The following is a 27,953-nucleotide window of genomic DNA, read 5'->3' as shown; positions in this document are numbered from 1 at the left end:
TTGTTAGATAGAAGATTGGATGTTTTCTGGTAATGTGACGTCACAGATTGTGTTGCTAAGTAGCTGTTCTCATAGTTTCCTCCGCCTTATTCAACGCCGATCCTTGAGCGAAGGGAAAGGCGTTTGTTTCTACATCTTTCGATGGAGCGAACGGATAATTGTACCTGGTTTTATCAGTTGAGCAATTGAAACTGTGTTAAAAGAGACATAAAAAGTGGATGCCTCGCTGAGGTGGCGATCCTATCGAGAAGGTAATATCAAAACGGTTAGATTGATACGTTTTGTTGTCTACGGCCATACCACGTTGAAAGCACCGGTTCTCGTCCGATCACCGAAGTTAAGCAACGTCGGGCCCGTTTAGTACTTGGATGGGTGACCGCCTGGGAATACCGGGTGCTGTAGACTTTTTTCAAATTTTGCTCGATTTATTTCAAAAATTAAAAGCACTCGCAAACAGCCGTTTATTTGTTTGTTTATTTGCTTGTTTGTTTTCGCCATTAGTTGAACGAAGCTGTCAAAATTTTGTTGTCGCAGATATATTCCCAAATCGATACTTTGTTAGATAGAAGATTGGATGTTTTCTGGTAATGTGACGTCACAGATTGTGTTGCTAAGTAGCTGTTCTCATAGTTTCCTCCGCCTTATTCAACGCCGATCCTTGAGCGAAGGGAAAGGCGTTTGTTTCTACATCTTTCGATGGAGCGAATGGATAATTGTACCTGGTTTTATCAGTTGAGCAATTGAAACTGTGTTAAAAGAGACATAAAAAGTGGATGCCTCGCTGAGGTGGCGATCCTATCGAGAAGGTAATATCAAAACGGTTAGATTTATACGTTTTGTTGTCTACGGCCATACCACGTTGAAAGCACCGGTTCTCGTCCGATCACCGAAGTTAAGCAACGTCGGGCCCGGTTAGTACTTGGATGGGTGACCGCCTGGGAATACCGGGTGCTGTAGACTTTTTTCAAATTTTGCTCGATTTATTTCAAAAATTAAAAGCACTCGCAAACAGCCGTTTATTTGTTTGTTTATTTGCTTGTTTGTTTACGCCATTAGTTGAACGAAGGTGTCAAAATTTTGTTGTCGCAGATATATTCCCAAATCGATACTTTGTTAGAGATAGAAGATTGGATGTTTTCTGGTAATGTGACGTCACAGATTGTGTTGCTAAGTAGCTGTTCTCATAGTTTCCTCCGCCTTATTCAACGCCGATCCTTGAGCGAAGGGAAAGGCGTTTGTTTCTACATCTTTCGATGGAGCGAATGGATAATTGTACCTGGTTTTATCAGTTGAGCAATTGAAACTGTGTTAAAAGAGACATAAAAAGTGGATGCCTCGCTGAGGTGGCGATCCTATCGAGAAGGTAATATCAAAACGGTTAGATTTATACGTTTTGTTGTCTACGGCCATACCACGTTGAAAGCACCGGTTCTCGTCCGATCACCGAAGTTAAGCAACGTCGGGCCCGTTTAGTACTTGGATGGGTGACCGCCTGGGAATACCGGGTGCTGTAGACTTTTTTCAAATTTTGCTCGATTTATTTCAAAAATTAAAAGCACTCGCAAACAGCCGTTTATTTGTTTGTTTATTTGCTTGTTTGTTTTCGCCATTAGTTGAACGAAGCTGTCAAAATTTTGTTGTCGCAGATATATTCCCAAATCGATACTTTGTTAGATAGAAGATTGGATGTTTTCTGGTAATGTGACGTCACAGATTGTGTTGCTAAGTAGCTGTTCTCATAGTTTCCTCCGCCTTATTCAACGCCGATCCTTGAGCGAAGGGAAAGGCGTTTGTTTCTACATCTTTCGATGGAGCGAATGGATAATTGTACCTGGTTTTATCAGTTGAGCAATTGAAACTGTGTTAAAAGAGACATAAAAAGTGGATGCCTCGCTGAGGTGGCGATCCTATCGAGAAGGTAATATCAAAACGGTTAGATTGATACGTTTTGTTGTCTACGGCCATACCACGTTGAAAGCACCGGTTCTCGTCCGATCACCGAAGTTAAGCAACGTCGGGCCCGGTTAGTACTTGGATGGGTGACCGCCTGGGAATACCGGGTGCTGTAGACTTTTTTCAAATTTTGCTCGATTTATTTCAAAAATTAAAAGCACTCGTAAACAGCCGTTTATTTGTTTGTTTATTTGCTTGTTCGTTTTCGCCATTAGTTGAACGAAGCCGTCAAAATTTTGTTGTCGCAGATATATTCCCAAATCGATACTTTGTTAGAGATAGAAGATTGGATGTTTTCTGGTAATGTGACGTCACAGATTGTGTTGCTAAGTAGCTGTTCTCATAGTTTCCTCCGCCTTATTCAACGCCGATCCTTGAGCGAAGAGAAAGGCGTTTGTTTCTACATCTTTCGATGGAGCGAATGGATAATTGTACCTGGTTTTATCAGTTGAGCAATTGAAACTGTGTTAAAAGAGACATAAAAAGTGGATGCCTCGCTGAGGTGGCGATCCTATCGAGAAGGTAATATCAAAACGGTTAGATTTATACGTTTTGTTGTCTACGGCCATACCACGTTGAAAGCACCGGTTCTCGTCCGATCACCGAAGTTAAGCAACGTCGGGCCCGGTTAGTACTTGGATGGGTGACCGCCTGGGAATACCGGGTGCTGTAGACTTTTTTCAAATTTTGCTCGATTTATTTCAAAAATTAAAAGCACTCGCAAACAGCCGTTTATTTGTTTGTTTATTTGCTTGTTTGTTTTCGCCATTAGTTGAACGAAGCTGTCAAAATTTTGTTGTCGCAGATATATTCCCAAATCGATACTTTGTTAGATAGAAGATTGGATGTTTTCTGGTAATGTGACGTCACAGATTGTGTTGCTAAGTAGCTGTTCTCATAGTTTCCTCCGCCTTATTCAACGCCGATCCTTGAGCGAAGGGAAAGGCGTTTGTTTCTACATCTTTCGATGGAGCGAATGGATAATTGTACCTGGTTTTATCAGTTGAGCAATTGAAACTGTGTTAAAAGAGACATAAAAAATGGATGCCTCGCTGAGGTGGCGATCCTATCGAGAAGGTAATATCAAAACGGTTAGATTTATACGTTTTGTTGTCTACGGCCATACCACGTTGAAAGCACCGGTTCTCGTCCGATCACCGAAGTTAAGCAACGTCGGGCCTCTAAGTACTTGGATGGGTGACCGCCTGGGAATACCGGGTGCTGTAGACTTTTTTCAAATTTTGCTCGATTTATTTCAAAAATTAAAAGCACTCGCAAACAGCCGTTTATTTGTTTGTTTATTTGCTTGTTTGTTTACGCCATTAGTTGAACGAAGGTGTCAAAATTTTGTTGTCGCAGATATATTCCCAAATCGATACTTTGTTAGAGATAGAAGATTGGATGTTTTCTGGTAATGTGACGTCACAGATTGTGTTGCTAAGTAGCTGTTCTCATAGTTTCCTCCGCCTTATTCAACGCCGATCCTTGAGCGAAGGGAAAGGCGTTTGTTTCTACATCTTTCGATGGAGCGAATGGATAATTGTACCTGGTTTTATCAGTTGAGCAATTGAAACTGTGTTAAAAGAGACATAAAAAGTGGATGCCTCGCTGAGGTGGCGATCCTATCGAGAAGGTAATATCAAAACGGTTAGATTTATACGTTTTGTTGTCTACGGCCATACCACGTTGAAAGCACCGGTTCTCGTCCGATCACCGAAGTTAAGCAACGTCGGGCCCGGTTAGTACTTGGATGGGTGACCGCCTGGGAATACCGGGTGCTGTAGACTTTTTTCAAATTTTGCTCGATTTATTTCAAAAATTAAAAGCACTCGTAAACAGCCGTTTATTTGTTTGTTTATTTGCTTGTTCGTTTTCGCCATTAGTTGAACGAAGCCGTCAAAATTTTGTTGTCGCAGATATATTCCCAAATCGATACTTTGTTAGAGATAGAAGATTGGATGTTTTCTGGTAATGTGACGTCACAGATTGTGTTGCTAAGTAGCTGTTCTCATAGTTTCCTCCGCCTTATTCAACGCCGATCCTTGAGCGAAGAGAAAGGCGTTTGTTTCTACATCTTTCGATGGAGCGAATGGATAATTGTACCTGGTTTTATCAGTTGAGCAATTGAAACTTTGTTAAAAGAGACATAAAAAGTGGATGCCTCGCTGAGGTGGCAATCCTATCGAGAAGGTAATATCAAAACGGTTAGATTTATACGTTTTGTTGTCTACGGCCATACCACGTTGAAAGCACCGGTTCTCGTCCGATCACCGAAGTTAAGCAACGTCGGGCCCGGTTAGTACTTGGATGGGTGACCGCCTGGGAATACCGGGTGCTGTAGACTTTTTTCAAATTTTGCTCGATTTATTTCAAAAATTAAAAGCACTCGCAAACAGCCGTTTATTTGTTTGTTTATTTGCTTGTTTGTTTTCGCCATTAGTTGAACGAAGCCGTCAAAATTTTGTTGTCGCAGATATATTCCCAAATCGATACTTTGTTAGATAGAAGATTGGATGTTTTCTGGTAATGTGACGTCACAGATTGTGTTGCTAAGTAGCTGTTCTCATAGTTTCCTCCGCCTTATTCAACGCCGATCCTTGAGCGAAGGGAAAGGCGTTTGTTTCTACATCTTTCGATGGAGCGAATGGATAATTGTACCTGGTTTTATCAGTTGAGCAATTGAAACTGTGTTAAAAGAGACATAAAAAGTGGATGCCTCGCTGAGGTGGCGATCCTATCGAGAAGGTAATATCAAAACGGTTAGATTCATACGTTTTGTTGTCTACGGCCATACCACGTTGAAAGCACCGGTTCTCGTCCGATCACCGAAGTTAAGCAACGTCGGGCCCGGTTAGTACTTGGATGGGTGACCGCCTGGGAATACCGGGTGCTGTAGACTTTTTTCAAATTTTGCTCGATTTATTTCAAAAATTAAAAGCACTCGCAAACAGCCGTTTATTTGTTTGTTTATTTGCTTGTTCGTTTTCGCCATTAGTTGAACGAAGCCGTCAAAATTTTGTTGTCGCAGATATATTCCCAAATCGATACTTTGTTAGATAGAAGATTGGATGTTTTCTGGTAATGTGACGTCACAGATTGTGTTGCTAAGTAGCTGTTCTCATAGTTTCCTCCGCCTTATTCAACGCCGATCCTTGAGCGAAGGGAAAGGCGTTTGTTTCTACATCTTTCGATGGAGCGAATGGATAATTGTACCTGGTTTTATCAGTTGAGCAATTGAAACTGTGTTAAAAGAGACATAAAAAGTGGATGCCTCGCTGAGGTGGCGATCCTATCGAGAAGGTAATATCAAAACGGTTAGATTTATACGTTTTGTTGTCTACGGCCATACCACGTTGAAAGCACCGGTTCTCGTCCGATCACCGAAGTTAAGCAACGTCGGGCCCGGTTAGTACTTGGATGGGTGACCGCCTGGGAATACCGGGTGCTGTAGACTTTTTTCAAATTTTGCTCGATTTATTTCAAAAATTAAAAGCACTCGCAAACAGCCGTTTATTTGTTTGTTTATTTGCTTGTTTGTTTTCGCCATTAGTTGAACGAAGCCGTCAAAATTTTGTTGTCGCAGATATATTCCCAAATCGATACTTTGTTAGATAGAAGATTGGATGTTTTCTGGTAATGTGACGTCACAGATTGTGTTGCTAAGTAGCTGTTCTCATAGTTTCCTCCGCCTTATTCAACGCCGATCCTTGAGCGAAGGGAAAGGCGTTTGTTTCTACATCTTTCGATGGAGCGAATGGATAATTGTACCTGGTTTTATCAGTTGAGCAATTGAAACTGTGTTAAAAGAGACATAAAAAGTGGATGCCTCGCTGAGGTGGCGATCCTATCGAGAAGGTAATATCAAAACGGTTAGATTCATACGTTTTGTTGTCTACGGCCATACCACGTTGAAAGCACCGGTTCTCGTCCGATCACCGAAGTTAAGCAACGTCGGGCCCGGTTAGTACTTGGATGGGTGACCGCCTGGGAATACCGGGTGCTGTAGACTTTTTTCAAATTTTGCTCGATTTATTTCAAAAATTAAAAGCACTCGCAAACAGCCGTTTATTTGTTTGTTTATTTGCTTGTTTGTTTTCGCCATTAGTTGAACGAAGCTGTCAAAATTTTGTTGTCGCAGATATATTCCCAAATCGATACTTTGTTAGATAGAAGATTGGATGTTTTCTGGTAATGTGACGTCACAGATTGTGTTGCTAAGTAGCTGTTCTCATAGTTTCCTCCGCCTTATTCAACGCCGATCCTTGAGCGAAGGGAAAGGCGTTTGTTTCTACATCTTTCGATGGAGCGAATGGATAATTGTACCTGGTTTTATCAGTTGAGCAATTGAAACTGTGTTAAAAGAGACATAAAAAGTGGATGCCTCGCTGAGGTGGCGATCCTATCGAGAAGGTAATATCAAAACGGTTAGATTTATACGTTTTGTTGTCTACGGCCATACCACGTTGAAAGCACCGGTTCTCGTCCGATCACCGAAGTTAAGCAACGTCGGGCCCGGTTAGTACTTGGATGGGTGACCGCCTGGGAATACCGGGTGCTGTAGACTTTTTTCAAATTTTGCTCGATTTATTTCAAAAATTAAAAGCACTCGCAAACAGCCGTTTATTTGTTTGTTTATTTGCTTGTTTGTTTACGCCATTAGTTGAACGAAGGTGTCAAAATTTTGTTGTCGCAGATATATTCCCAAATCGATACTTTGTTAGAGATAGAAGATTGGATGTTTTCTGGTAATGTGACGTCACAGATTGTGTTGCTAAGTAGCTGTTCTCATAGTTTCCTCCGCCTTATTCAACGCCGATCCTTGAGCGAAGGGAAAGGCGTTTGTTTCTACATCTTTCGATGGAGCGAATGGATAATTGTACCTGGTTTTATCAGTTGAGCAATTGAAACTGTGTTAAAAGAGACATAAAAAGTGGATGCCTCGCTGAGGTGGCGATCCTATCGAGAAGGTAATATCAAAACGGTTAGATTTATACGTTTTGTTGTCTACGGCCATACCACGTTGAAAGCACCGGTTCTCGTCCGATCACCGAAGTTAAGCAACGTCGGGCCCGGTTAGTACTTGGATGGGTGACCGCCTGGGAATACCGGGTGCTGTAGACTTTTTTCAAATTTTGCTCGATTTATTTCAAAAATTAAAAGCACTCGTAAACAGCCGTTTATTTGTTTGTTTATTTGCTTGTTCGTTTTCGCCATTAGTTGAACGAAGCCGTCAAAATTTTGTTGTCGCAGATATATTCCCAAATCGATACTTTGTTAGAGATAGAAGATTGGATGTTTTCTGGTAATGTGACGTCACAGATTGTGTTGCTAAGTAGCTGTTCTCATAGTTTCCTCCGCCTTATTCAACGCCGATCCTTGAGCGAAGAGAAAGGCGTTTGTTTCTACATCTTTCGATGGAGCGAATGGATAATTGTACCTGGTTTTATCAGTTGAGCAATTGAAACTTTGTTAAAAGAGACATAAAAAGTGGATGCCTCGCTGAGGTGGCGATCCTATCGAGAAGGTAATATCAAAACGGTTAGATTGATACGTTTTGTTGTCTACGGCCATACCACGTTGAAAGCACCGGTTCTCGTCCGATCACCGAAGTTAAGCAACGTCGGGCCCGGTTAGTACTTGGATGGGTGACCGCCTGGGAATACCGGGTGCTGTAGACTTTTTTCAAATTTTGCTCGATTTATTTCAAAAATTAAAAGCACTCGCAAACAGCCGTTTATTTGTTTGTTTATTTGCTTGTTTGTTTTCGCCATTAGTTGAACGAAGCCGTCAAAATTTTGTTGTCGCAGATATATTCCCAAATCGATACTTTGTTAGATAGAAGATTGGATGTTTTCTGGTAATGTGACGTCACAGATTGTGTTGCTAAGTAGCTGTTCTCATAGTTTCCTCCGCCTTATTCAACGCCGATCCTTGAGCGAAGGGAAAGGCGTTTGTTTCTACATCTTTCGATGGAGCGAATGGATAATTGTACCTGGTTTTATCAGTTGAGCAATTGAAACTGTGTTAAAAGAGACATAAAAAGTGGATGCCTCGCTGAGGTGGCGATCCTATCGAGAAGGTAATATCAAAACGGTTAGATTGATACGTTTTGTTGTCTACGGCCATACCACGTTGAAAGCACCGGTTCTCGTCCGATCACCGAAGTTAAGCAACGTCGGGCCCGGTTAGTACTTGGATGGGTGACCGCCTGGGAATACCGGGTGCTGTAGACTTTTTTCAAATTTTGCTCGATTTATTTCAAAAATTAAAAGCACTCGCAAACAGCCGTTTATTTGTTTGTTTATTTGCTTGTTTGTTTTCGCCATTAGTTGAACGAAGCTGTCAAAATTTTGTTGTCGCAGATATATTCCCAAATCGATACTTTGTTAGATAGAAGATTGGATGTTTTCTGGTAATGTGACGTCACAGATTGTGTTGCTAAGTAGCTGTTCTCATAGTTTCCTCCGCCTTATTCAACGCCGATCCTTGAGCGAAGGGAAAGGCGTTTGTTTCTACATCTTTCGATGGAGCGAATGGATAATTGTACCTGGTTTTATCAGTTGAGCAATTGAAACTGTGTTAAAAGAGACATAAAAAGTGGATGCCTCGCTGAGGTGGCGATCCTATCGAGAAGGTAATATCAAAACGGTTAGATTGATACGTTTTGTTGTCTACGGCCATACCACGTTGAAAGCACCGGTTCTCGTCCGATCACCGAAGTTAAGCAACGTCGGGCCCGGTTAGTACTTGGATGGGTGACCGCCTGGGAATACCGGGTGCTGTAGACTTTTTTCAAATTTTGCTCGATTTATTTCAAAAATTAAAAGCACTCGCAAACAGCCGTTTATTTGTTTGTTTATTTGCTTGTTCGTTTACGGCATTAGTTGAACGAAGGTGTCAAAATTTTGTTGTCGCAGATATATTCCCAAATCGATACTTTGTTAGAGATAGAAGATTGGATGTTTTCTGGTAATGTGACGTCACAGATTGTGTTGCTAAGTAGCTGTTCTCATAGTTTCCTCCGCCTTATTCAACGCCGATCCTTGAGCGAAGGGAAAGGCGTTTGTTTCTACATCTTTCGATGGAGCGAATGGATAATTGTACCTGGTTTTATCAGTTGAGCAATTGAAACTGTGTTAAAAGAGACATAAAAAGTGGATGCCTCGCTGAGGTGGCGATCCTATCGAGAAGGTAATATCAAAACGGTTAGATTTATACGTTTTGTTGTCTACGGCCATACCACGTTGAAAGCACCGGTTCTCGTCTGATCACCGAAGCTAAGCAACGTCGGGCCCGGTTAGTACTTGGATGGGTGACCGCCTGGGAATACCGGGTGCTGTAGACTTTTTTCAAATTTTGCTCGATTTATTTCAAAAATTAAAAGCACTCGCAAACAGCCGTTTATTTGTTTGTTTATTTGCTTGTTTGTTTTCGCCATTAGTTGAACGAAGCTGTCAAAATTTTGTTGTCGCAGATATATTCCCAAATCGATACTTTGTTAGATAGAAGATTGGATGTTTTCTGGTAATGTGACGTCACAGATTGTGTTGCTAAGTAGCTGTTCTCATAGTTTCCTCCGCCTTATTCAACGCCGATCCTTGAGCGAAGGGAAAGGCGTTTGTTTCTACATCTTTCGATGGAGCGAATGGATAATTGTACCTGGTTTTATCAGTTGAGCAATTGAAACTGTGTTAAAAGAGACATAAAAAGTGGATGCCTCGCTGAGGTGGCGATCCTATCGAGAAGGTAATATCAAAACGGTTAGATTGATACGTTTTGTTGTCTACGGCCATACCACGTTGAAAGCACCGGTTCTCGTCCGATCACCGAAATTAAGCAACGTCGGGCCCGGTTAGTACTTGGATGGGTGACCGCCTGGGAATACCGGGTGCTGTAGACTTTTTTCAAATTTTGCTCGATTTATTTCAAAAATTAAAAGCACTCGTAAACAGCCGTTTATTTGTTTGTTTATTTGCTTGTTCGTTTTCGCCATTAGTTGAACGAAGCAGTCAAAATTTTGTTGTCGCAGATATATTCCCAAATCGATACTTTGTTAGATATAGAAGATTGGATGTTTTCTGGTAATGTGACGTCACAGATTGTGTTGCTAAGTAGCTGTTCTCATAGTTTCCTCCGCCTTATTCAACGCCGATCCTTGAGCGAAGGGAAAGGCGTTTGTTTCTACATCTTTCGATGGAGCGAATGGATAATTGTACCTGGTTTTATCAGTTGAGCAATTGAAACTGTGTTAAAAGAGACATAAAAAGTGGATGCCTCGCTGAGGTGGCGATCCTATCGAGAAGGTAATATCAAAACGGTTAGATTGATACGTTTTGTTGTCTACGGCCATACCACGTTGAAGGCACCGGTTCTCGTCCGATCACCGAAGTTAAGCAACGTCGGGCCCGGTTAGTACTTGGATGGGTGACCGCCTGGGAATACCGGGTGCTGTAGACTTTTTTCAAATTTTGCTCGATTTATTTCAAAAATTAAAAGCACTCGTAAACAGCCGTTTATTTGTTTGTTTATTTGCTTGTTCGTTTTCGCCATTAGTTGAACGAAGCCGTCAAAATTTTGTTGTCGCAGATATATTCCCAAATCGATACTTTGTTAGAGATAGAAGATTGGATGTTTTCTGGTAATGTGACGTCACAGATTGTGTTGCTAAGTAGCTGTTCTCATAGTTTCCTCCGCCTTATTCAACGCCGATCCTTGAGCGAAGGGAAAGGCGTTTGTTTCTACATCTTTCGATGGAGCGAATGGATAATTGTACCTGGTTTTATCAGTTGAGCAATTGAAACTGTGTTAAAAGAGACATAAAAAGTGGATGCCTCGCTGAGGTGGCGATCCTATCGAGAAGGTAATATCAAAACGGTTAGATTGATACGTTTTGTTGTCTACGGCCATACCACGTTGAAAGCACCGGTTCTCGTCCGATCACCGAAGTTAAGCAACGTCGGGCCCGGTTAGTACTTGGATGGGTGAGCGCCTGGGAATACCGGGTGCTGTAGACTTTTTTCAAATTTTGCTCGATTTATTTCAAAAACTAAAAGCACTCGTAAACAGCCGTTTATTTGTTTGTTTATTTGCTTGTTCGTTTTCGCCATTAGTTGAACGAAGCCGTCAAAATTTTGTTGTCGCAGATATATTCCCAAATCGATACTTTGTTAGAGATAGAAGATTGGATGTTTTCTGGTAATGTGACGTCACAGATTGTGTTGCTAAGTAGCTGTTCTCATAGTTTCCTCCGCCTTATTCAACGCCGATCCTTGAGCGAAGGGAAAGGCGTTTGTTTCTACATCTTTCGATGGAGCGAATGGATAATTGTACCTGGTTTTATCAGTTGAGCAATTGAAACTGTGTTAAAAGAGACATAAAAAGTGGATGCCTCGCTGAGGTGGCGATCCTATCGAGAAGGTAATATCAAAACGGTTAGATTGATACGTTTTGTTGTCTACGGCCATACCACGTTGAAGGCACCGGTTCTCGTCCGATCACCGAAGTTAAGCAACGTCGGGCCCGGTTAGTACTTGGATGGGTGACCGCCTGGGAATACCGGGTGCTGTAGACTTTTTTCAAATTTTGCTCGATTTATTTCAAAAATTAAAAGCACTCGTAAACAGCCGTTTATTTGTTTGTTTATTTGCTTGTTCGTTTTCGCCATTAGTTGAACGAAGCCGTCAAAATTTTGTTGTCGCAGATATATTCCCAAATCGATACTTTGTTAGAGATAGAAGATTGGATGTTTTCTGGTAATGTGACGTCACAGATTGTGTTGCTAAGTAGCTGTTCTCATAGTTTCCTCCGCCTTATTCAACGCCGATCCTTGAGCGAAGGGAAAGGCGTTTGTTTCTACATCTTTCGATGGAGCGAATGGATAATTGTACCTGGTTTTATCAGTTGAGCAATTGAAACTGTGTTAAAAGAGACATAAAAAGTGGATGCCTCGCTGAGGTGGCGATCCTATCGAGAAGGTAATATCAAAACGGTTAGATTGATACGTTTTGTTGTCTACGGCCATACCACGTTGAAAGCACCGGTTCTCGTCCGATCACCGAAGTTAAGCAACGTCGGGCCCGGTTAGTACTTGGATGGGTGAGCGCCTGGGAATACCGGGTGCTGTAGACTTTTTTCAAATTTTGCTCGATTTATTTCAAAAACTAAAAGCACTCGTAAACAGCCGTTTATTTGTTTGTTTATTTGCTTGTTCGTTTTCGCCATTAGTTGAACGAAGCCGTCAAAATTTTGTTGTCGCAGATATATTCCCAAATCGATACTTTGTTAGAGATAGAAGATTGGATGTTTTCTGGTAATGTGACGTCACAGATTGTGTTGCTAAGTAGCTGTTCTCATAGTTTCCTCCGCCTTATTCAACGCCGATCCTTGAGCGAAGGGAAAGGCGTTTGTTTCTACATCTTTCGATGGAGCGAATGGATAATTGTACCTGGTTTTATCAGTTGAGCAATTGAAACTGTGTTAAAAGAGACATAAAAAGTGGATGCCTCGCTGAGGTGGCGATCCTATCGAGAAGGTAATATCAAAACGGTTAGATTTATACGTTTTGTTGTCTACGGCCATACCACGTTGAAAGCACCGGTTCTCGTCCGATCACCGAAGTTAAGCAACGTCGGGCCCGGTTAGTACTTGGATGGGTGACCGCCTGGGAATACCGGGTGCTGTAGACTTTTTTCAAATTTTGCTCGATTTATTTCAAAAATTAAAAGCACTCGTAAACAGCCGTTTATTTGTTTGTTTATTTGCTTGTTCGTTTTCGCCATTAGTTGAACGAAGCCGTCAAAATTTTGTTGTCGCAGATATATTCCCAAATCGATACTTTGTTAGAGATAGAAGATTGGATGTTTTCTGGTAATGTGACGTCACAGATTGTGTTGCTAAGTAGCTGTTCTCATAGTTTCCTCCGCCTTATTCAACGCCGATCCTTGAGCGAAGGGAAAGGCGTTTGTTTCTACATCTTTCGATGGAGCGAATGGATAATTGTACCTGGTTTTATCAGTTGAGCAATTGAAACTGTGTTAAAAGAGACATAAAAAGTGGATGCCTCGCTGAGGTGGCGATCCTATCGAGAAGGTAATATCAAAACGGTTAGATTGATACGTTTTGTTGTCTACGGCCATACCACGTTGAAAGCACCGGTTCTCGTCCGATCACCGAAGTTAAGCAACGTCGGGCCCGGTTAGTACTTGGATGGGTGACCGCCTGGGAATACCGGGTGCTGTAGACTTTTTTCAAATTTTGCTCGATTTATTTCAAAAATTAAAAGCACTCGTAAACAGCCGTTTATTTGTTTGTTTATTTGCTTGTTCGTTTTCGCCATTGGTTGAACGAAGCCGTCAAAATTTTGTTGTCGCAGATATATTCCCAAATCGATACTTTGTTAGAGATAGAAGATTGGATGTTTTCTGGTAATGTGACGTCACAGATTGTGTTGCTAAGTAGCTGTTCTCATAGTTTCCTCCGCCTTATTCAACGCCGATCCTTGAGCGAAGGGAAAGGCGTTTGTTTCTACATCTTTCGATGGAGCGAATGGATAATTGTACCTAGTTTTATCAGTTGAGCAATTGAAACTGTGTTAAAAGAGACATAAAAAGTGGATGCCTCGCTGAGGTGGCGATCCTATCGAGAAGGTAATATCAAAACGGTTAGATTTATACGTTTTGTTGTCTACGGCCATACCACGTTGAAAGCACCGGTTCTCGTCCGATCACCGAAGTTAAGCAACGTCGGGCCCGGTTAGTACTTGGATGGGTGACCGCCTGGGAATACCGGGTGCTGTAGACTTTTTTCAAATTTTGCTCGATTTATTTCAAAAATTAAAAGCACTCGCAAACAGCCGTTTATTTGTTTGTTTATTTGCTTGTTTGTTTTCGCCATTAGTTGAACGAAGCTGTCAAAATTTTGTTGTCGCAGATATATTCCCAAATCGATACTTTGTTAGATAGAAGATTGGATGTTTTCTGGTAATGTGACGTCACAGATTGTGTTGCTAAGTAGCTGTTCTCATAGTTTCCTCCGCCTTATTCAACGCCGATCCTTGAGCGAAGGGAAAGGCGTTTGTTTCTACATCTTTCGATGGAGCGAATGGATAATTGTACCTGGTTTTATCAGTTGAGCAATTGAAACTGTGTTAAAAGAGACATAAAAAGTGGATGCCTCGCTGAGGTGGCGATCCTATCGAGAAGGTAATATCAAAACGGTTAGATTTATACGTTTTGTTGTCTACGGCCATACCACGTTGAAAGCACCGGTTCTCGTCCGATCACCGAAGTTAAGCAACGTCGGGCCCGGTTAGTACTTGGATGGGTGACCGCCTGGGAATACCGGGTGCTGTAGACTTTTTTCAAATTTTGCTCGATTTATTTCAAAAATTAAAAGCACTCGCAAACAGCCGTTTATTTGTTTGTTTATTTGCTTGTTTGTTTTCGCCATTAGTTGAACGAAGCTGTCAAAATTTTGTTGTCGCAGATATATTCCCAAATCGATACTTTGTTAGATAGAAGATTGGATGTTTTCTGGTAATGTGACGTCACAGATTGTGTTGCTAAGTAGCTGTTCTCATAGTTTCCTCCGCCTTATTCAACGCCGATCCTTGAGCGAAGGGAAAGGCGTTTGTTTCTACATCTTTCGATGGAGCGAATGGATAATTGTACCTGGTTTTATCAGTTGAGCAATTGAAACTGTGTTAAAAGAGACATAAAAAGTGGATGCCTCGCTGAGGTGGCGATCCTATCGAGAAGGTAATATCAAAACGGTTAGATTGATACGTTTTGTTGTCTACGGCCATACCACGTTGAAAGCACCGGTTCTCGTCCGATCACCGAAGTTAAGCAACGTCGGGCCCGGTTAGTACTTGGATGGGTGACCGCCTGGGAATACCGGGTGCTGTAGACTTTTTTCAAATTTTGCTCGATTTATTTCAAAAATTAAAAGCACTCGCAAACAGCCGTTTATTTGTTTGTTTATTTGCTTGTTCGTTTACGGCATTAGTTGAACGAAGGTGTCAAAATTTTGTTGTCGCAGATATATTCCCAAATCGATACTTTGTTAGAGATAGAAGATTGGATGTTTTCTGGTAATGTGACGTCACAGATTGTGTTGCTAAGTAGCTGTTCTCATAGTTTCCTCCGCCTTATTCAACGCCGATCCTTGAGCGAAGGGAAAGGCGTTTGTTTCTACATCTTTCGATGGAGCGAATGGATAATTGTACCTGGTTTTATCAGTTGAGCAATTGAAACTGTGTTAAAAGAGACATAAAAAGTGGATGCCTCGCTGAGGTGGCGATCCTATCGAGAAGGTAATATCAAAACGGTTAGATTTATACGTTTTGTTGTCTACGGCCATACCACGTTGAAAGCACCGGTTCTCGTCCGATCACCGAAGCTAAGCAACGTCGGGCCCGGTTAGTACTTGGATGGGTGACCGCCTGGGAATACCGGGTGCTGTAGACTTTTTTCAAATTTTGCTCGATTTATTTCAAAAATTAAAAGCACTCGCAAACAGCCGTTTATTTGTTTGTTTATTTGCTTGTTTGTTTTCGCCATTAGTTGAACGAAGCTGTCAAAATTTTGTTGTCGCAGATATATTCCCAAATCGATACTTTGTTAGATAGAAGATTGGATGTTTTCTGGTAATGTGACGTCACAGATTGTGTTGCTAAGTAGCTGTTCTCATAGTTTCCTCCGCCTTATTCAACGCCGATCCTTGAGCGAAGGGAAAGGCGTTTGTTTCTACATCTTTCGATGGAGCGAATGGATAATTGTACCTGGTTTTATCAGTTGAGCAATTGAAACTGTGTTAAAAGAGACATAAAAAGTGGATGCCTCGCTGAGGTGGCGATCCTATCGAGAAGGTAATATCAAAACGGTTAGATTGATACGTTTTGTTGTCTACGGCCATACCACGTTGAAAGCACCGGTTCTCGTCCGATCACCGAAATTAAGCAACGTCGGGCCCGGTTAGTACTTGGATGGGTGACCGCCTGGGAATACCGGGTGCTGTAGACTTTTTTCAAATTTTGCTCGATTTATTTCAAAAATTAAAAGCACTCGTAAACAGCCGTTTATTTGTTTGTTTATTTGCTTGTTCGTTTTCGCCATTAGTTGAACGAAGCAGTCAAAATTTTGTTGTCGCAGATATATTCCCAAATCGATACTTTGTTAGATATAGAAGATTGGATGTTTTCTGGTAATGTGACGTCACAGATTGTGTTGCTAAGTAGCTGTTCTCATAGTTTCCTCCGCCTTATTCAACGCCGATCCTTGAGCGAAGGGAAAGGCGTTTGTTTCTACATCTTTCGATGGAGCGAATGGATAATTGTACCTGGTTTTATCAGTTGAGCAATTGAAACTGTGTTAAAAGAGACATAAAAAGTGGATGCCTCGCTGAGGTGGCGATCCTATCGAGAAGGTAATATCAAAACGGTTAGATTGATACGTTTTGTTGTCTACGGCCATACCACGTTGAAGGCACCGGTTCTCGTCCGATCACCGAAGTTAAGCAACGTCGGGCCCGGTTAGTACTTGGATGGGTGACCGCCTGGGAATACCGGGTGCTGTAGACTTTTTTCAAATTTTGCTCTATTTATTTCAAAAATTAAAAGCACTCGTAAACAGCCGTTTATTTGTTTGTTTATTTGCTTGTTCGTTTTCGCCATTAGTTGAACGAAGCCGTCAAAATTTTGTTGTCGCAGATATATTCCCAAATCGATACTTTGTTAGAGATAGAAGATTGGATGTTTTCTGGTAATGTGACGTCACAGATTGTGTTGCTAAGTAGCTGTTCTCATAGTTTCCTCCGCCTTATTCAACGCCGATCCTTGAGCGAAGGGAAAGGCGTTTGTTTCTACATCTTTCGATGGAGCGAATGGATAATTGTACCTGGTTTTATCAGTTGAGCAATTGAAACTGTGTTAAAAGAGACATAAAAAGTGGATGCCTCGCTGAGGTGGCGATCCTATCGAGAAGGTAATATCAAAACGGTTAGATTGATACGTTTTGTTGTCTACGGCCATACCACGTTGAAAGCACCGGTTCTCGTCCGATCACCGAAGTTAAGCAACGTCGGGCCCGGTTAGTACTTGGATGGGTGAGCGCCTGGGAATACCGGGTGCTGTAGACTTTTTTCAAATTTTGCTCGATTTATTTCAAAAACTAAAAGCACTCGTAAACAGCCGTTTATTTGTTTGTTTATTTGCTTGTTCGTTTTCGCCATTAGTTGAACGAAGCCGTCAAAATTTTGTTGTCGCAGATATATTCCCAAATCGATACTTTGTTAGAGATAGAAGATTGGATGTTTTCTGGTAATGTGACGTCACAGATTGTGTTGCTAAGTAGCTGTTCTCATAGTTTCCTCCGCCTTATTCAACGCCGATCCTTGAGCGAAGGGAAAGGCGTTTGTTTCTACATCTTTCGATGGAGCGAATGGATAATTGTACCTGGTTTTATCAGTTGAGCAATTGAAACTGTGTTAAAAGAGACATAAAAAGTGGATGCCTCGCTGAGGTGGCGATCCTATCGAGAAGGTAATATCAAAACGGTTAGATTGATACGTTTTGTTGTCTACGGCCATACCACGTTGAAGGCACCGGTTCTCGTCCGATCACCGAAGTTAAGCAACGTCGGGCCCGGTTAGTACTTGGATGGGTGACCGCCTGGGAATACCGGGTGCTGTAGACTTTTTTCAAATTTTGCTCGATTTATTTCAAAAATTAAAAGCACTCGTAAACAGCCGTTTATTTGTTTGTTTATTTGCTTGTTCGTTTTCGCCATTAGTTGAACGAAGCCGTCAAAATTTTGTTGTCGCAGATATATTCCCAAATCGATACTTTGTTAGAGATAGAAGATTGGATGTTTTCTGGTAATGTGACGTCACAGATTGTGTTGCTAAGTAGCTGTTCTCATAGTTTCCTCCGCCTTATTCAACGCCGATCCTTGAGCGAAGGGAAAGGCGTTTGTTTCTACATCTTTCGATGGAGCGAATGGATAATTGTACCTGGTTTTATCAGTTGAGCAATTGAAACTGTGTTAAAAGAGACATAAAAAGTGGATGCCTCGCTGAGGTGGCGATCCTATCGAGAAGGTAATATCAAAACGGTTAGATTGATACGTTTTGTTGTCTACGGCCATACCACGTTGAAAGCACCGGTTCTCGTCCGATCACCGAAGTTAAGCAACGTCGGGCCCGGTTAGTACTTGGATGGGTGAGCGCCTGGGAATACCGGGTGCTGTAGACTTTTTTCAAATTTTGCTCGATTTATTTCAAAAACTAAAAGCACTCGTAAACAGCCGTTTATTTGTTTGTTTATTTGCTTGTTCGTTTTCGCCATTAGTTGAACGAAGCCGTCAAAATTTTGTTGTCGCAGATATATTCCCAAATCGATACTTTGTTAGAGATAGAAGATTGGATGTTTTCTGGTAATGTGACGTCACAGATTGTGTTGCTAAGTAGCTGTTCTCATAGTTTCCTCCGCCTTATTCAACGCCGATCCTTGAGCGAAGGGAAAGGCGTTTGTTTCTACATCTTTCGATGGAGCGAATGGATAATTGTACCTGGTTTTATCAGTTGAGCAATTGAAACTGTGTTAAAAGAGACATAAAAAGTGGATGCCTCGCTGAAGTGGCGATCCTATCGAGAAGGTAATATCAAAACGGTTAGATTTATACGTTTTGTTGTCTACGGCCATACCACGTTGAAAGCACCGGTTCTCGTCCGATCACCGAAGTTAAGCAACGTCGGGCCCGGTTAGTACTTGGATGGGTGACCGCCTGGGAATACCGGGTGCTGTAGACTTTTTTCAAATTTTGCTCGATTTATTTCAAAAATTAAAAGCACTCGTAAACAGCCGTTTATTTGTTTGTTTATTTGCTTGTTCGTTTTCGCCATTAGTTGAACGAAGCCGTCAAAATTTTGTTGTCGCAGATATATTCCCAAATCGATACTTTGTTAGAGATAGAAGATTGGATGTTTTCTGGTAATGTGACGTCACAGATTGTGTTGCTAAGTAGCTGTTCTCATAGTTTCCTCCGCCTTATTCAACGCCGATCCTTGAGCGAAGGGAAAGGCGTTTGTTTCTACATCTTTCGATGGAGCGAATGGATAATTGTACCTGGTTTTATCAGTTGAGCAATTGAAACTGTGTTAAAAGAGACATAAAAAGTGGATGCCTCGCTGAGGTGGCGATCCTATCGAGAAGGTAATATCAAAACGGTTAGATTGATACGTTTTGTTGTCTACGGCCATACCACGTTGAAAGCACCGGTTCTCGTCCGATCACCGAAGTTAAGCAACGTCGGGCCCGGTTAGTACTTGGATGGGTGACCGCCTGGGAATACCGGGTGCTGTAGACTTTTTTCAAATTTTGCTCGATTTATTTCAAAAATTAAAAGCACTCGTAAACAGCCGTTTATTTGTTTGTTTATTTGCTTGTTCGTTTTCGCCATTAGTTGAACGAAGCCGTCAAAATTTTGTTGTCGCAGATATATTCCCAAATCGATACTTTGTTAGAGATAGAAGATTGGATGTTTTCTGGTAATGTGACGTCACAGATTGTGTTGCTAAGTAGCTGTTCTCATAGTTTCCTCCGCCTTATTCAACGCCGATCCTTGAGCGAAGGGAAAGGCGTTTGTTTCTACATCTTTCGATGGAGCGAATGGATAATTGTACCTAGTTTTATCAGTTGAGCAATTGAAACTGTGTTAAAAGAGACATAAAAAGTGGATGCCTCGCTGAGGTGGCGATCCTATCGAGAAGGTAATATCAAAACGGTTAGATTTATACGTTTTGTTGTCTACGGCCATACCACGTTGAAAGCACCGGTTCTCGTCCGATCACCGAAGTTAAGCAACGTCGGGCCCGGTTAGTACTTGGATGGGTGACCGCCTGGGAATACCGGGTGCTGTAGACTTTTTTCAAATTTTGCTCGATTTATTTCAAAAATTAAAAGCACTCGCAAACAGCCGTTTATTTGTTTGTTTATTTGCTTGTTTGTTTTCGCCATTAGTTGAACGAAGCTGTCAAAATTTTGTTGTCGCAGATATATTCCCAAATCGATACTTTGTTAGATAGAAGATTGGATGTTTTCTGGTAATGTGACGTCACAGATTGTGTTGCTAAGTAGCTGTTCTCATAGTTTCCTCCGCCTTATTCAACGCCGATCCTTGAGCGAAGGGAAAGGCGTTTGTTTCTACATCTTTCGATGGAGCGAATGGATAATTGTACCTGGTTTTATCAGTTGAGCAATTGAAACTGTGTTAAAAGAGACATAAAAAGTGGATGCCTCGCTGAGGTGGCGATCCTATCGAGAAGGTAATATCAAAACGGTTAGATTTATACGTTTTGTTGTCTACGGCCATACCACGTTGAAAGCACCGGTTCTCGTCCGATCACCGAAGTTAAGCAACGTCGGGCCCGGTTAGTACTTGGATGGGTGACCGCCTGGGAATACCGGGTGCTGTAGACTTTTTTCAAATTTTGCTCGATTTATTTCAAAAATTAAAAGCACTCGCAAACAGCCGTTTATTTGTTTGTTTATTTGCTTGTTTGTTTTCGCCATTAGTTGAACGAAGCCGTCAAAATTTTGTTGTCGCAGATATATTCCCAAATCGATACTTTGTTAGAGATAGAAGATTGGATGTTTTCTGGTAATGTGACGTCACAGATTGTGTTGCTAAGTAGCTGTTCTCATAGTTTCCTCCGCCTTATTCAACGCCGATCCTTGAGCGAAGGGAAAGGCGTTTGTTTCTACATCTTTCGATGGAGCGAATGGATAATTGTACCTGGTTTTATCAGTTGAGCAATTGAAACTGTGTTAAAAGAGACATAAAAAGTGGATGCCTCGCTGAGGTGGCGATCCTATCGAGAAGGTAATATCAAAACGGTTAGATTGATACGTTTTGTTGTCTACGGCCATACCACGTTGAAAGCACCGGTTCTCGTCCGATCACCGAAGTTAAGCAACGTCGGGCCCGGTTAGTACTTGGATGGGTGACCGCCTGGGAATACCGGGTGCTGTAGACTTTTTTCAAATTTTGCTCGATTTATTTCAAAAATTAAAACCACTCGTAAACAGCCGTTTATTTGTTTGTTTATTTGCTTGTTCGTTTTCGCCATTAGTTGAACGAAGCCGTCAAAATTTTGTTGTCGCAGATATATTCCCAAATCGATACTTTGTTAGAGATAGAAGATTGGATGTTTTCTGGTAATGTGACGTCACAGATTGTGTTGCTAAGTAGCTGTTCTCATAGTTTCCTCCGCCTTATTCAACGCCGATCCTTGAGCGAAGGGAAAGGCGTTTGTTTCTACATCTTTCGATGGAGCGAATGGATAATTGTACCTGGTTTTATCAGTTGAGCAATTGAAACTGTGTTAAAAGAGACATAAAAAGTGGATGCCTCGCTGAGGTGGCGATCCTATCGAGAAGGTAATATCAAAACGGTTAGATTGATACGTTTTGTTGTCTACGGCCATACCACGTTGAAAGCACCGGTTCTCGTCCGATCACCGAAATTAAGCAACGTCGGGCCCGGTTAGTACTTGGATGGGTGACCGCCTGGGAATACCGGGTGCTGTAGACTTTTTTCAAATTTTGCTCGATTTATTTCAAAAACTAAAAGCACTCGTAAACAGCCGTTTATTTGTTTGTTTATTTGCTTGTTCGTTTTCGCCATTAGTTGAACGAAGCCGTCAAAATTTTGTTGTCGCAGATATATTCCCAAATCGATACTTTGTTAGAGATAGAAGATTGGATGTTTTCTGGTAATGTGACGTCACAGATTGTGTTGCTAAGTAGCTGTTCTCATAGTTTCCTCCGCCTTATTCAACGCCGATCCTTGAGCGAAGGGAAAGGCGTTTGTTTCTACATCTTTCGATGGAGCGAATGGATAATTGTACCTGGTTTTATCAGTTGAGCAATTGAAACTGTGTTAAAAGAGACATAAAAAGTGGATGCCTCGCTGAGGTGGCGATCCTATCGAGAAGGTAATATCAAAACGGTTAGATTTATACGTTTTGTTGTCTACGGCCATACCACGTTGAAAGCACCGGTTCTCGTCCGATCACCGAAGTTAAGCAACGTCGGGCCCGGTTAGTACTTGGATGGGTGACCGCCTGGGAATACCGGGTGCTGTAGACTTTTTTCAAATTTTGCTCGATTTATTTCAAAAATTAAAAGCACTCGTAAACAGCCGTTTATTTGTTTGTTTATTTGCTTGTTCGTTTTCGCCATTAGTTGAACGAAGCCGTCAAAATTTTGTTGTCGCAGATATATTCCCAAATCGATACTTTGTTAGAGATAGAAGATTGGATGTTTTCTGGTAATGTGACGTCACAGATTGTGTTGCTAAGTAGCTGTTCTCATAGTTTCCTCCGCCTTATTCAACGCCGATCCTTGAGCGAAGGGAAAGGCGTTTGTTTCTACATCTTTCGATGGAGCGAATGGATAATTGTACCTGGTTTTATCAGTTGAGCAATTGAAACTGTGTTAAAAGAGACATAAAAAGTGGATGCCTCGCTGAGGTGGCGATCCTATCGAGAAGGTAATATCAAAACGGTTAGATTTATACGTTTTGTTGTCTACGGCCATACCACGTTGAAAGCACCGGTTCTCGTCCGATCACCGAAGTTAAGCAACGTCGGGCCCGGTTAGTACTTGGATGGGTGACCGCCTGGGAATACCGGGTGCTGTAGACTTTTTTCAAATTTTGCTCGATTTATTTCAAAAATTAAAAGCACTCGCAAACAGCCGTTTATTTGTTTGTTTATTTGCTTGTTCGTTTTCGCCATTAGTTGAACGAAGCCGTCAAAATTTTGTTGTCGCAGATATATTCCCAAATCGATACTTTGTTAGATAGAAGATTGGATGTTTTCTGGTAATGTGACGTCACAGATTGTGTTGCTAAGTAGCTGTTCTCATAGTTTCCTCCGCCTTATTCAACGCCGATCCTTGAGCGAAGGGAAAGGCGTTTGTTTCTACATCTTTCGATGGAGCGAATGGATAATTGTACCTGGTTTTATCAGTTGAGCAATTGAAACTGTGTTAAAAGAGACATAAAAAGTGGATGCCTCGCTGAGGTGGCGATCCTATCGAGAAGGTAATATCAAAACGGTTAGATTCATACGTTTTGTTGTCTACGGCCATACCACGTTGAAAGCACCGGTTCTCGTCCGATCACCGAAGTTAAGCAACGTCGGGCCCGGTTAGTACTTGGATGGGTGACCGCCTGGGAATACCGGGTGCTGTAGACTTTTTTCAAATTTTGCTCGATTTATTTCAAAAATTAAAAGCACTCGCAAACAGCCGTTTATTTGTTTGTTTATTTGCTTGTTTGTTTTTGCCATTAGTTGAACGAAGCTGTCAAAATTTTGTTGTCGCAGATATATTCCCAAATCGATACTTTGTTAGATAGAAGATTGGATGTTTTCTGGTAATGTGACGTCACAGATTGTGTTGCTAAGTAGCTGTTCTCATAGTTTCCTCCGCCTTATTCAACGCCGATCCTTGAGCGAAGGGAAAGGCGTTTGTTTCTACATCTTTCGATGGAGCGAATGGATAATTGTACCTGGTTTTATCAGTTGAGCAATTGAAACTGTGTTAAAAGAGACATAAAAAGTGGATGCCTCGCTGAGGTGGCGATCCTATCGAGAAGGTAATATCAAAACGGTTAGATTGATACGTTTTGTTGTCTACGGCCATACCACGTTGAAAGCACCGGTTCTCGTCCGATCACCGAAGTTAAGCAACGTCGGGCCCGGTTAGTACTTGGATGGGTGACCGCCTGGGAATACCGGGTGCTGTAGACTTTTTTCAAATTTTGCTCGATTTATTTCAAAAATTAAAAGCACTCGCAAACAGCCGTTTATTTGTTTGTTTATTTGCTTGTTTGTTTTCGCCATTAGTTGAACGAAGCTGTCAAAATTTTGTTGTCGCAGATATATTCCCAAATCGATACTTTGTTAGATAGAAGATTGGATGTTTTCTGGTAATGTGACGTCACAGATTGTGTTGCTAAGTAGCTGTTCTCATAGTTTCCTCCGCCTTATTCAACGCCGATCCTTGAGCGAAGGGAAAGGCGTTTGTTTCTACATCTTTCGATGGAGCGAATGGATAATTGTACCTGGTTTTATCAGTTGAGCAATTGAAACTGTGTTAAAAGAGACATAAAAAGTGGATGCCTCGCTGAGGTGGCGATCCTATCGAGAAGGTAATATCAAAACGGTTAGATTTATACGTTTTGTTGTCTACGGCCATACCACGTTGAAAGCACCGGTTCTCGTCCGATCACCGAAGTTAAGCAACGTCGGGCCCGGTTAGTACTTGGATGGGTGACCGCCTGGGAATACCGGGTGCTGTAGACTTTTTTCAAATTTTGCTCGATTTATTTCAAAAATTAAAAGCACTCGCAAACAGCCGTTTATTTGTTTGTTTATTTGCTTGTTTGTTTTCGCCATTAGTTGAACGAAGCTGTCAAAATTTTGTTGTCGCAGATATATTCCCAAATCGATACTTTGTTAGATAGAAGATTGAATGTTTTCTGGTAATGTGACGTCACAGATTGTGTTGCTAAGTAGCTGTTCTCATAGTTTCCTCCGCCTTATTCAACGCCGATCCTTGAGCGAAGGGAAAGGCGTTTGTTTCTACATCTTTCGATGGAGCGAATGGATAATTGTACCTGGTTTTATCAGTTGAGCAATTGAAACTGTGTTAAAAGAGACATAAAAAGTGGATGCCTCGCTGAGGTGGCGATCCTATCGAGAAGGTAATATCAAAACGGTTAGATTTATACGTTTTGTTGTCTACGGCCATACCACGTTGAAAGCACCGGTTCTCGTCCGATCACCGAAGTTAAGCAACGTCGGGCCCGGTTAGTACTTGGATGGGTGACCGCCTGGGAATACCGGGTGCTGTAGACTTTTTTTCAAATTTTGCTCGATTTATTTCAAAAATTAAAAGCACTCGCAAACAGCCGTTTATTTGTTTGTTTATTTGCTTGTTTGTTTTCGCCATTAGTTGAACGAAGCTGTCAAAATTTTGTTGTCGCAGATATATTCCCAAATCGATACTTTGTTAGATAGAAGATTGGATGTTTTCTGGTAATGTGACGTCACAGATTGTGTTGCTAAGTAGCTGTTCTCATAGTTTCCTCCGCCTTATTCAACGCCGATCCTTGAGCGAAGGGAAAGGCGTTTGTTTCTACATCTTTCGATGGAGCGAATGGATAATTGTACCTGGTTTTATCAGTTGAGCAATTGAAACTGTGTTAAAAGAGACATAAAAAGTGGATGCCTCGCTGAGGTGGCGATCCTATCGAGAAGGTAATATCAAAACGGTTAGATTGATACGTTTTGTTGTCTACGGCCATACCACGTTGAAAGCACCGGTTCTCGTCCGATCACCGAAGTTAAGCAACGTCGGGCCCGGTTAGTACTTGGATGGGTGACCGCCTGGGAATACCGGGTGCTGTAGACTTTTTTTCAAATTTTGCTCGATTTATTTCAAAAATTAAAAGCACTCGTAAACAGCCGTTTATTTGTTTGTTTATTTGCTTGTTCGTTTTCGCCATTAGTTGAACGAAGCCGTCAAAATTTTGTTGTCGCAGATATATTCCCAAATCGATACTTTGTTAGAGATAGAAGATTGGATGTTTTCTGGTAATGTGACGTCACAGATTGTGTTGCTAAGTAGCTGTTCTCATAGTTTCCTCCGCCTTATTCAACGCCGATCCTTGAGCGAAGAGAAAGGCGTTTGTTTCTACATCTTTCGATGGAGCGAATGGATAATTGTACCTGGTTTTATCAGTTGAGCAATTGAAACTGTGTTAAAAGAGACATAAAAAGTGGATGCCTCGCTGAGGTGGCGATCCTATCGAGAAGGTAATATCAAAACGGTTAGATTTATACGTTTTGTTGTCTACGGCCATACCACGTTGAAAGCACCGGTTCTCGTCCGATCACCGAAGTTAAGCAACGTCGGGCCCGGTTAGTACTTGGATGGGTGACCGCCTGGGAATACCGGGTGCTGTAGACTTTTTTCAAATTTTGCTCGATTTATTTCAAAAATTAAAAGCACTCGCAAACAGCCGTTTATTTGTTTGTTTATTTGCTTGTTCGTTTTCGCCATTAGTTGAACGAAGCCGTCAAAATTTTGTTGTCGCAGATATATTCCCAAATCGATACTTTGTTAGAGATAGAAGATTGGATGTTTTCTGGTAATGTGACGTCACAGATTGTGTTGCTAAGTAGCTGTTCTCATAGTTTCCTCCGCCTTATTCAACGCCGATCCTTGAGCGAAGGGAAAGGCGTTTGTTTCTACATCTTTCGATGGAGCGAATGGATAATTGTACCTGGTTTTATCAGTTGAGCAATTGAAACTGTGTTAAAAGAGACATAAAAAGTGGATGCCTCGCTGAGGTGGCGATCCTATCGAGAAGGTAATATCAAAACGGTTAGATTGATACGTTTTGTTGTCTACGGCCATACCACGTTGAAAGCACCGGTTCTCGTCCGATCACCGAAGTTAAGCAACGTCGGGCCCGGTTAGTACTTGGATGGGTGACCGCCTGGGAATACCGGGTGCTGTAGACTTTTTTCAAATTTTGCTCGATTTATTTCAAAAATTAAAACCACTCGTAAACAGCCGTTTATTTGTTTGTTTATTTGCTTGTTCGTTTTCGCCATTAGTTGAACGAAGCCGTCAAAATTTTGTTGTCGCAGATATATTCCCAAATCGATACTTTGTTAGAGATAGAAGATTGGATGTTTTCTGGTAATGTGACGTCACAGATTGTGTTGCTAAGTAGCTGTTCTCATAGTTTCCTCCGCCTTATTCAACGCCGATCCTTGAGCGAAGGGAAAGGCGTTTGTTTCTACATCTTTCGATGGAGCGAATGGATAATTGTACCTGGTTTTATCAGTTGAGCAATTGAAACTGTGTTAAAAGAGACATAAAAAGTGGATGCCTCGCTGAGGTGGCGATCCTATCGAGAAGGTAATATCAAAACGGTTAGATTTATACGTTTTGTTGTCTACGGCCATACCACGTTGAAAGCACCGGTTCTCGTCCGATCACCGAAGTTAAGCAACGTCGGGCCCGGTTAGTACTTGGATGGGTGACCGCCTGGGAATACCGGGTGCTGTAGACTTTTTTCAAATTTTGCTCGATTTATTTCAAAAACTAAAAGCACTCGTAAACAGCCGTTTATTTGTTTGTTTATTTGCTTGTTCGTTTTCGCCATTAGTTGAACGAAGCCGTCAAAATTTTGTTGTCGCAGATATATTCCCAAATCGATACTTTGTTAGAGATAGAAGATTGGATGTTTTCTGGTAATGTGACGTCACAGATTGTGTTGCTAAGTAGCTGTTCTCATAGTTTCCTCCGCCTTATTCAACGCCGATCCTTGAGCGAAGGGAAAGGCGTTTGTTTCTACATCTTTCGATGGAGCGAATGGATAATTGTACCTGGTTTTATCAGTTGAGCAATTGAAACTGTGTTAAAAGAGACATAAAAAGTGGATGCCTCGCTGAGGTGGCGATCCTATCGAGAAGGTAATATCAAAACGGTTAGATTTATACGTTTTGTTGTCTACGGCCATACCACGTTGAAAGCACCGGTTCTCGTCCGATCACCGAAGTTAAGCAACGTCGGGCCCGGTTAGTACTTGGATGGGTGACCGCCTGGGAATACCGGGTGCTGTAGACTTTTTTCAAATTTTGCTCGATTTATTTCAAAAATTAAAAGCACTCGTAAACAGCCGTTTATTTGTTTGTTTATTTGCTTGTTCGTTTTCGCCATTAGTTGAACGAAGCCGTCAAAATTTTGTTGTCGCAGATATATTCCCAAATCGATACTTTGTTAGAGATAGAAGATTGGATGTTTTCTGGTAATGTGACGTCACAGATTGTGTTGCTAAGTAGCTGTTCTCATAGTTTCCTCCGCCTTATTCAACGCCGATCCTTGAGCGAAGGGAAAGGCGTTTGTTTCTACATCTTTC

The 27,953-nt window shown here is 41.6% G+C and overlaps 50 non-coding genes across 50 annotated transcripts; all 50 read left to right on the top strand.

Moving 5' to 3' along the window:
* The first annotated feature begins 286 nt into the window (after nucleotides 1-286).
* Nucleotides 287-405, top strand: LOC141913724 (5S ribosomal RNA). The gene has a single exon (XR_012620573.1). It is a non-coding gene; the product is annotated as a 5S ribosomal RNA (ribosomal RNA).
* Nucleotides 406-841: 436 nt separating this feature from the next.
* On the top strand, nucleotides 842-960 carry LOC141913495 (5S ribosomal RNA). The gene has a single exon (XR_012620359.1). It is a non-coding gene; the product is annotated as a 5S ribosomal RNA (ribosomal RNA).
* Nucleotides 961-1,398: 438 nt separating this feature from the next.
* Nucleotides 1,399-1,517, top strand: LOC141913723 (5S ribosomal RNA). Its single transcript, XR_012620572.1, has one exon. It is a non-coding gene; the product is annotated as a 5S ribosomal RNA (ribosomal RNA).
* Nucleotides 1,518-1,953: 436 nt separating this feature from the next.
* On the top strand, nucleotides 1,954-2,072 carry LOC141913494 (5S ribosomal RNA). The gene has a single exon (XR_012620358.1). It is a non-coding gene; the product is annotated as a 5S ribosomal RNA (ribosomal RNA).
* A 438-nt stretch (nucleotides 2,073-2,510) lies between these two features.
* On the top strand, nucleotides 2,511-2,629 carry LOC141913493 (5S ribosomal RNA). Its single transcript, XR_012620357.1, has one exon. It is a non-coding gene; the product is annotated as a 5S ribosomal RNA (ribosomal RNA).
* A 436-nt stretch (nucleotides 2,630-3,065) lies between these two features.
* Nucleotides 3,066-3,183, top strand: LOC141913788 (5S ribosomal RNA). Its single transcript, XR_012620633.1, has one exon. It is a non-coding gene; the product is annotated as a 5S ribosomal RNA (ribosomal RNA).
* A 438-nt stretch (nucleotides 3,184-3,621) lies between these two features.
* On the top strand, nucleotides 3,622-3,740 carry LOC141913492 (5S ribosomal RNA). Its single transcript, XR_012620356.1, has one exon. It is a non-coding gene; the product is annotated as a 5S ribosomal RNA (ribosomal RNA).
* A 438-nt stretch (nucleotides 3,741-4,178) lies between these two features.
* LOC141913491 (5S ribosomal RNA) lies at nucleotides 4,179-4,297 on the top strand. The gene has a single exon (XR_012620355.1). It is a non-coding gene; the product is annotated as a 5S ribosomal RNA (ribosomal RNA).
* A 436-nt stretch (nucleotides 4,298-4,733) lies between these two features.
* LOC141913490 (5S ribosomal RNA) lies at nucleotides 4,734-4,852 on the top strand. Its single transcript, XR_012620354.1, has one exon. It is a non-coding gene; the product is annotated as a 5S ribosomal RNA (ribosomal RNA).
* Nucleotides 4,853-5,288: 436 nt separating this feature from the next.
* Nucleotides 5,289-5,407, top strand: LOC141913488 (5S ribosomal RNA). The gene has a single exon (XR_012620352.1). It is a non-coding gene; the product is annotated as a 5S ribosomal RNA (ribosomal RNA).
* Nucleotides 5,408-5,843: 436 nt separating this feature from the next.
* On the top strand, nucleotides 5,844-5,962 carry LOC141913487 (5S ribosomal RNA). Its single transcript, XR_012620351.1, has one exon. It is a non-coding gene; the product is annotated as a 5S ribosomal RNA (ribosomal RNA).
* A 436-nt stretch (nucleotides 5,963-6,398) lies between these two features.
* LOC141913486 (5S ribosomal RNA) lies at nucleotides 6,399-6,517 on the top strand. The gene has a single exon (XR_012620350.1). It is a non-coding gene; the product is annotated as a 5S ribosomal RNA (ribosomal RNA).
* Nucleotides 6,518-6,955: 438 nt separating this feature from the next.
* Nucleotides 6,956-7,074, top strand: LOC141913485 (5S ribosomal RNA). Its single transcript, XR_012620349.1, has one exon. It is a non-coding gene; the product is annotated as a 5S ribosomal RNA (ribosomal RNA).
* Nucleotides 7,075-7,512: 438 nt separating this feature from the next.
* LOC141913484 (5S ribosomal RNA) lies at nucleotides 7,513-7,631 on the top strand. The gene has a single exon (XR_012620348.1). It is a non-coding gene; the product is annotated as a 5S ribosomal RNA (ribosomal RNA).
* Nucleotides 7,632-8,067: 436 nt separating this feature from the next.
* LOC141913483 (5S ribosomal RNA) lies at nucleotides 8,068-8,186 on the top strand. The gene has a single exon (XR_012620347.1). It is a non-coding gene; the product is annotated as a 5S ribosomal RNA (ribosomal RNA).
* A 436-nt stretch (nucleotides 8,187-8,622) lies between these two features.
* On the top strand, nucleotides 8,623-8,741 carry LOC141913482 (5S ribosomal RNA). Its single transcript, XR_012620346.1, has one exon. It is a non-coding gene; the product is annotated as a 5S ribosomal RNA (ribosomal RNA).
* Nucleotides 8,742-9,179: 438 nt separating this feature from the next.
* LOC141913718 (5S ribosomal RNA) lies at nucleotides 9,180-9,298 on the top strand. Its single transcript, XR_012620568.1, has one exon. It is a non-coding gene; the product is annotated as a 5S ribosomal RNA (ribosomal RNA).
* Nucleotides 9,299-9,734: 436 nt separating this feature from the next.
* LOC141913763 (5S ribosomal RNA) lies at nucleotides 9,735-9,853 on the top strand. Its single transcript, XR_012620610.1, has one exon. It is a non-coding gene; the product is annotated as a 5S ribosomal RNA (ribosomal RNA).
* A 438-nt stretch (nucleotides 9,854-10,291) lies between these two features.
* Nucleotides 10,292-10,410, top strand: LOC141913730 (5S ribosomal RNA). Its single transcript, XR_012620579.1, has one exon. It is a non-coding gene; the product is annotated as a 5S ribosomal RNA (ribosomal RNA).
* A 438-nt stretch (nucleotides 10,411-10,848) lies between these two features.
* On the top strand, nucleotides 10,849-10,967 carry LOC141913779 (5S ribosomal RNA). Its single transcript, XR_012620625.1, has one exon. It is a non-coding gene; the product is annotated as a 5S ribosomal RNA (ribosomal RNA).
* Nucleotides 10,968-11,405: 438 nt separating this feature from the next.
* On the top strand, nucleotides 11,406-11,524 carry LOC141913729 (5S ribosomal RNA). The gene has a single exon (XR_012620578.1). It is a non-coding gene; the product is annotated as a 5S ribosomal RNA (ribosomal RNA).
* A 438-nt stretch (nucleotides 11,525-11,962) lies between these two features.
* On the top strand, nucleotides 11,963-12,081 carry LOC141913778 (5S ribosomal RNA). The gene has a single exon (XR_012620624.1). It is a non-coding gene; the product is annotated as a 5S ribosomal RNA (ribosomal RNA).
* Nucleotides 12,082-12,519: 438 nt separating this feature from the next.
* LOC141913481 (5S ribosomal RNA) lies at nucleotides 12,520-12,638 on the top strand. The gene has a single exon (XR_012620345.1). It is a non-coding gene; the product is annotated as a 5S ribosomal RNA (ribosomal RNA).
* Nucleotides 12,639-13,076: 438 nt separating this feature from the next.
* LOC141913480 (5S ribosomal RNA) lies at nucleotides 13,077-13,195 on the top strand. Its single transcript, XR_012620344.1, has one exon. It is a non-coding gene; the product is annotated as a 5S ribosomal RNA (ribosomal RNA).
* A 438-nt stretch (nucleotides 13,196-13,633) lies between these two features.
* LOC141913478 (5S ribosomal RNA) lies at nucleotides 13,634-13,752 on the top strand. Its single transcript, XR_012620343.1, has one exon. It is a non-coding gene; the product is annotated as a 5S ribosomal RNA (ribosomal RNA).
* Nucleotides 13,753-14,188: 436 nt separating this feature from the next.
* LOC141913476 (5S ribosomal RNA) lies at nucleotides 14,189-14,307 on the top strand. Its single transcript, XR_012620341.1, has one exon. It is a non-coding gene; the product is annotated as a 5S ribosomal RNA (ribosomal RNA).
* Nucleotides 14,308-14,743: 436 nt separating this feature from the next.
* On the top strand, nucleotides 14,744-14,862 carry LOC141913475 (5S ribosomal RNA). The gene has a single exon (XR_012620340.1). It is a non-coding gene; the product is annotated as a 5S ribosomal RNA (ribosomal RNA).
* Nucleotides 14,863-15,300: 438 nt separating this feature from the next.
* LOC141913710 (5S ribosomal RNA) lies at nucleotides 15,301-15,419 on the top strand. The gene has a single exon (XR_012620560.1). It is a non-coding gene; the product is annotated as a 5S ribosomal RNA (ribosomal RNA).
* A 436-nt stretch (nucleotides 15,420-15,855) lies between these two features.
* On the top strand, nucleotides 15,856-15,974 carry LOC141913762 (5S ribosomal RNA). Its single transcript, XR_012620609.1, has one exon. It is a non-coding gene; the product is annotated as a 5S ribosomal RNA (ribosomal RNA).
* Nucleotides 15,975-16,412: 438 nt separating this feature from the next.
* On the top strand, nucleotides 16,413-16,531 carry LOC141913728 (5S ribosomal RNA). The gene has a single exon (XR_012620577.1). It is a non-coding gene; the product is annotated as a 5S ribosomal RNA (ribosomal RNA).
* A 438-nt stretch (nucleotides 16,532-16,969) lies between these two features.
* LOC141913777 (5S ribosomal RNA) lies at nucleotides 16,970-17,088 on the top strand. Its single transcript, XR_012620623.1, has one exon. It is a non-coding gene; the product is annotated as a 5S ribosomal RNA (ribosomal RNA).
* Nucleotides 17,089-17,526: 438 nt separating this feature from the next.
* LOC141913727 (5S ribosomal RNA) lies at nucleotides 17,527-17,645 on the top strand. The gene has a single exon (XR_012620576.1). It is a non-coding gene; the product is annotated as a 5S ribosomal RNA (ribosomal RNA).
* Nucleotides 17,646-18,083: 438 nt separating this feature from the next.
* Nucleotides 18,084-18,202, top strand: LOC141913776 (5S ribosomal RNA). Its single transcript, XR_012620622.1, has one exon. It is a non-coding gene; the product is annotated as a 5S ribosomal RNA (ribosomal RNA).
* Nucleotides 18,203-18,640: 438 nt separating this feature from the next.
* Nucleotides 18,641-18,759, top strand: LOC141913474 (5S ribosomal RNA). Its single transcript, XR_012620339.1, has one exon. It is a non-coding gene; the product is annotated as a 5S ribosomal RNA (ribosomal RNA).
* A 438-nt stretch (nucleotides 18,760-19,197) lies between these two features.
* LOC141913473 (5S ribosomal RNA) lies at nucleotides 19,198-19,316 on the top strand. The gene has a single exon (XR_012620338.1). It is a non-coding gene; the product is annotated as a 5S ribosomal RNA (ribosomal RNA).
* A 438-nt stretch (nucleotides 19,317-19,754) lies between these two features.
* Nucleotides 19,755-19,873, top strand: LOC141913472 (5S ribosomal RNA). The gene has a single exon (XR_012620337.1). It is a non-coding gene; the product is annotated as a 5S ribosomal RNA (ribosomal RNA).
* Nucleotides 19,874-20,309: 436 nt separating this feature from the next.
* LOC141913471 (5S ribosomal RNA) lies at nucleotides 20,310-20,428 on the top strand. Its single transcript, XR_012620336.1, has one exon. It is a non-coding gene; the product is annotated as a 5S ribosomal RNA (ribosomal RNA).
* A 438-nt stretch (nucleotides 20,429-20,866) lies between these two features.
* On the top strand, nucleotides 20,867-20,985 carry LOC141913470 (5S ribosomal RNA). The gene has a single exon (XR_012620335.1). It is a non-coding gene; the product is annotated as a 5S ribosomal RNA (ribosomal RNA).
* Nucleotides 20,986-21,423: 438 nt separating this feature from the next.
* LOC141913760 (5S ribosomal RNA) lies at nucleotides 21,424-21,542 on the top strand. The gene has a single exon (XR_012620607.1). It is a non-coding gene; the product is annotated as a 5S ribosomal RNA (ribosomal RNA).
* A 438-nt stretch (nucleotides 21,543-21,980) lies between these two features.
* LOC141913469 (5S ribosomal RNA) lies at nucleotides 21,981-22,099 on the top strand. Its single transcript, XR_012620334.1, has one exon. It is a non-coding gene; the product is annotated as a 5S ribosomal RNA (ribosomal RNA).
* Nucleotides 22,100-22,537: 438 nt separating this feature from the next.
* LOC141913468 (5S ribosomal RNA) lies at nucleotides 22,538-22,656 on the top strand. The gene has a single exon (XR_012620333.1). It is a non-coding gene; the product is annotated as a 5S ribosomal RNA (ribosomal RNA).
* Nucleotides 22,657-23,092: 436 nt separating this feature from the next.
* LOC141913467 (5S ribosomal RNA) lies at nucleotides 23,093-23,211 on the top strand. The gene has a single exon (XR_012620332.1). It is a non-coding gene; the product is annotated as a 5S ribosomal RNA (ribosomal RNA).
* A 436-nt stretch (nucleotides 23,212-23,647) lies between these two features.
* On the top strand, nucleotides 23,648-23,766 carry LOC141913465 (5S ribosomal RNA). The gene has a single exon (XR_012620330.1). It is a non-coding gene; the product is annotated as a 5S ribosomal RNA (ribosomal RNA).
* A 436-nt stretch (nucleotides 23,767-24,202) lies between these two features.
* On the top strand, nucleotides 24,203-24,321 carry LOC141913464 (5S ribosomal RNA). Its single transcript, XR_012620329.1, has one exon. It is a non-coding gene; the product is annotated as a 5S ribosomal RNA (ribosomal RNA).
* Nucleotides 24,322-24,757: 436 nt separating this feature from the next.
* LOC141913462 (5S ribosomal RNA) lies at nucleotides 24,758-24,876 on the top strand. Its single transcript, XR_012620328.1, has one exon. It is a non-coding gene; the product is annotated as a 5S ribosomal RNA (ribosomal RNA).
* A 437-nt stretch (nucleotides 24,877-25,313) lies between these two features.
* On the top strand, nucleotides 25,314-25,432 carry LOC141913461 (5S ribosomal RNA). The gene has a single exon (XR_012620327.1). It is a non-coding gene; the product is annotated as a 5S ribosomal RNA (ribosomal RNA).
* Nucleotides 25,433-25,871: 439 nt separating this feature from the next.
* On the top strand, nucleotides 25,872-25,990 carry LOC141913460 (5S ribosomal RNA). Its single transcript, XR_012620326.1, has one exon. It is a non-coding gene; the product is annotated as a 5S ribosomal RNA (ribosomal RNA).
* Nucleotides 25,991-26,428: 438 nt separating this feature from the next.
* Nucleotides 26,429-26,547, top strand: LOC141913459 (5S ribosomal RNA). Its single transcript, XR_012620325.1, has one exon. It is a non-coding gene; the product is annotated as a 5S ribosomal RNA (ribosomal RNA).
* A 438-nt stretch (nucleotides 26,548-26,985) lies between these two features.
* LOC141913458 (5S ribosomal RNA) lies at nucleotides 26,986-27,104 on the top strand. Its single transcript, XR_012620324.1, has one exon. It is a non-coding gene; the product is annotated as a 5S ribosomal RNA (ribosomal RNA).
* Nucleotides 27,105-27,542: 438 nt separating this feature from the next.
* Nucleotides 27,543-27,661, top strand: LOC141913457 (5S ribosomal RNA). Its single transcript, XR_012620323.1, has one exon. It is a non-coding gene; the product is annotated as a 5S ribosomal RNA (ribosomal RNA).
* The last annotated feature ends 292 nt before the right edge of the window (nucleotides 27,662-27,953 follow it).

Source organism: Tubulanus polymorphus, chromosome 11 (genome assembly GCF_964204645.1).
Source record: "Tubulanus polymorphus chromosome 11, tnTubPoly1.2, whole genome shotgun sequence".
NCBI classification, from domain to species: Eukaryota; Metazoa; Nemertea; class Palaeonemertea; order Tubulaniformes; family Tubulanidae; genus Tubulanus; species Tubulanus polymorphus.
Note: the sequence above shows the minus strand (reverse complement) of the source record. Positions and strands in the feature narration are given on the sequence as shown.